The following is a 3,489-nucleotide window of genomic DNA, read 5'->3' as shown; positions in this document are numbered from 1 at the left end:
ATCCTCATCCTCATCCTCATCATTACTCCCACTGAAAGCAGACAAGTTGATCCTTTACAAACTGGAATAATAACCGCAGAGATGTGCTTTAATTCAATTATTTTGGCTCAACAAACACATGGGGTCCTTAAAATGATTATTACCCAGGCTAATATAACAGTTTAAATCATTAAACCACCTCCAGGTCATTAAAATTACCCTTGGATGAGGGGAAAAAGACCATTAGTTGATGTTTGTCCTTTATTATTTTCCTGATGTCTGGATGGAGGATCCAAGCTCTCAAACCCAAACCCTTCTTTTCTTCCTGTAGCATCCTGCCAGCAACGCCCTGCATCCCAGAGCAGTGTGCGCGCATCATCATCATCATCATCATCATCATCAACACCGCACAGACGCGCTCACCGGGTAACAGGGGTTTACACCTTCAGCCGGGGGGATGCGGAGGAGATGCTGGTGGGTTTGACTCGCGACGAGGGCAGCTGCGGGAGATGATGGACTGAAAGGGGCTTGAGGATGTTTGGGAGCTCGGAGTGGTCGGCATTTTTATTTTTTATTTTTTTATTTTATAAGCGGATTATTCAGCCCAGACCCGAGGTGGGAGAACCGTGACAGTCATCCTGCTCCTCTGACGGATCTCTGGGATGCAGTCATAGTTTGAAGGGGAGGGAGGGACGATCCGGGCAGGATCCTGATCTCCGGGGCTGCTGAGCTGGATGCGGGATGATGAGAGAGCGCCGCACCCCGAGGAGAGTCCAGCTTTTGTGATGCCCAAACCTGGATTTTAACTGGACTGTGGCACACCGAGTATCTGTTCTTTTTTTTCCCCCTTCCTGTCTGGGATCTTATGGAAGAGCTGATGGAATCAACTAACTGAGTTGCTGCTGCTCATCTGGACATTTCAACCCAATAAAAAGTATGTGAAACGCTCGTGCATGTGCAACACACACTGCTCTGTCATCACATCCTTGTGTTCTTATTGCTGTCAGTGTTGCAGCTAACAGGTGCTTCCTGTGGAGCGTCTCCCTCACCACACCTCTGCAACGTTTCCTCCTCTTCTTTGGTTTGTTTAAAGACYGAGGCCTTTCTCTCACAGAGAGCCCATTAAAGTGTTTTCACATGGATTATAAGATAATGACAAATCACTAATGGCATGGATGATCAATAAAAAAAGTGAATTCTCTTCATATCAGGATGACATTACACATGCAGGCTGTATGAGTCATGGTCATAGTAATGCAGCTGGAGAATACTACAGAAATTCAAGATGTGATGTGGCCYGGGTTTGTTTACAGTGTGGATGGGTCCTGATTTGGATAAATCTCAGTCTAAAGTTGACTTCATGGTGCTCTCTGATGAAAGGGTTGTTGGTTTACCAATCTTGTTTCTAAGGTTTAAAAAAATGTCATGACAAAGATTTTTTTAAAGCATCAACTCACCAAAAAGAAAAGCTGACTGGATGATTTAAAGTTGGTTATAAATATTAGCACCACAAGATAACAGTTTATGTTCCAAAACCTTCTGCTGGAGCACAACTCAAACAGCAAGTAGGATTTAATTTTACCATTTTTTTACAACTTTGAGCTAGCCTTTTGTGACTAATGTTTGGTTAGCATTTTTTCTAAGTGGCTATACCATTCTGTTATTTTTTAGCTTTAGCTATCCAGTTTGCTACTTTTAACGTTTAACTATCCTTTGCTATGTTTTGTACGGAAGCCGAGAGCWGCCRTTTTCTGCATATAGTTATTTTCCATGGTTTTCTCGTGATATCGATGTAATTTCCAGATAGTTTTCTTCTTGTGTGTCATTCATTAACCGTGGAGATGGTCCCCTCAGCTGGTCATTTATTTATTTATTTATTTATTTATTTATTTATTTATTTATTTATTTATTTATTTGCCATTATTTAACCAGGGAAATTCCATTGAGATCGCAGATCTCTTTTGCAAGGGTGGCCTGAAGGCAAACCTTGTGTACATAATTTTTTTTGTCATTTTTGTATTATTACACAGGCTGAAATTGTGATTTRTTTGTCTTGTACACGTATCAGCCCTCGTCATCYAAGGAGATGGCTGGCCCAACTGCAGAGCAGCAGGCGTTTACACAGTGATCCTTCTGATRTAATAAACTTTATCGGTGACCAGCTGAGGGGATCGGTCCCTGTCCTTGGTTACTGAATGATGCACAAGAAAACCATAACTCGTCTTGAGAAAACATCAGGAAATTAACTCCAGAAAACAGTTCGTGTAATTTCGTGATAATGACAAAAAAACATGAAAATTATAGGCGGAAAAGGGCTGCTCTCAGCTTCCATAATGAGTTTTATGTTACTTTCAACTGCTACCCTTTTGCTGCTTTAAGCATTTAATATCCATTTGCTAAGTTTAGCTATACCATTCTGCTAAGTTTRTGTTTTGTTATTTTTAGCTTTAGCTATCCTTTTGCTACTTTTAGCATTTCACTATTGTTTTGCCACAATCACATCCAATGTTGCTACCAATTTCTAGCTGCCATTTGTTACTTTTATTAAGCRTTTTTCCACTTTTAGTTTTAGCTTGCATGTTGCTATTTTTAGCTATCAAAGTTAATTTAAAAATGAGCTTTTTGTTACTTTTTTATCTTTTTTTAGCTTTGAGCTGTTGTTTTGCTAATTTTAGGTTTTAGCTCATTTGTTGTTTTTTCTGCTTCTTTAGCTAGTGTTTTTGCTCCTTTTCGCTTTTGTTCTGCTTATTTTATTTCCAAGAACTCAGTTTCAGCATTCATAATTTGCACAGACAAAAATCCTATTTCTTTAGTTTTAACAAGTTGATCACTAACATTTAAAATATCAGAATAATTCTTTTTCTTTGTCCATTTTTTGATAAGCTAAAAAGTGAAAACATTCTCATATAACTTAAAGCGTTACGGAATCAAAACTGAATTAAGGTTTTGTGATTTATACTGAAGTTGCTCATAAAGTCAAATGTGATGATTTCCATTACTGGTCATAATGTTCTGCTTTAGGCCTGTTTCTGGTCCAGTGCTCCTGTTCCAAAAAAAAAAAAAAGGAATTAACCATTGCATTCAATAATATTTTGATTTTTTTCCTCTTTTAAATTCACACATCCACAGTGACCCAAATGATTGTTTTGTTTTCCTAAAATCTTCCATGATTTGTGACTTGAAAAAAAGAAACCACCTTATTTTTGTGGAAGCTGAAGTCAACAAAGTATTGTTTCTGCATTAGGGGTCTGTGGTACATGTTGTACCACAGTAGTAAGTGATCAAGCAATCGTTGATGTAATGCTTTAACTCTGTCGTTTAATAATTAATGAACGCTCTTGTAATTGTCTTTGTAATGAAAAGTTTGTTTTTCTTTTATTTTAAACCTTGAAGCTTAGCTAATTAAGTGATGCAGTATTCCTGTGGATTAATTATAAAACATTTTATTATGATCTGTCCCTGATTTAATTATAATTCCATCAGTCAGATAGCAAAATATAAACAAATTCA

General features: G+C 37.8%; 1 protein-coding gene across 1 annotated transcript in view; it reads left to right on the top strand.

Moving 5' to 3' along the window:
• Positions 1 to 407: 407 nt before the first annotated feature.
• The window catches only part of abcg4a (ATP-binding cassette, sub-family G (WHITE), member 4a), a 20,886-nt gene continuing 17,804 nt past the window's right edge, over positions 408 to 3,489 (top strand). The window contains exon 1 of the mRNA XM_014006646.1: positions 408 to 913. The gene's annotated coding sequence lies outside the window, so the exon portion shown is untranslated. The remainder of the gene's footprint in view (positions 914 to 3,489) is intronic.

Source organism: Austrofundulus limnaeus, unplaced genomic scaffold (assembly GCF_001266775.1).
Source record: "Austrofundulus limnaeus strain Quisiro unplaced genomic scaffold, Austrofundulus_limnaeus-1.0 Scaffold37, whole genome shotgun sequence".
Taxonomy (NCBI): Eukaryota; Metazoa; Chordata; class Actinopteri; order Cyprinodontiformes; family Rivulidae; genus Austrofundulus; species Austrofundulus limnaeus.
Note: the sequence above shows the minus strand (reverse complement) of the source record. Positions and strands in the feature narration are given on the sequence as shown.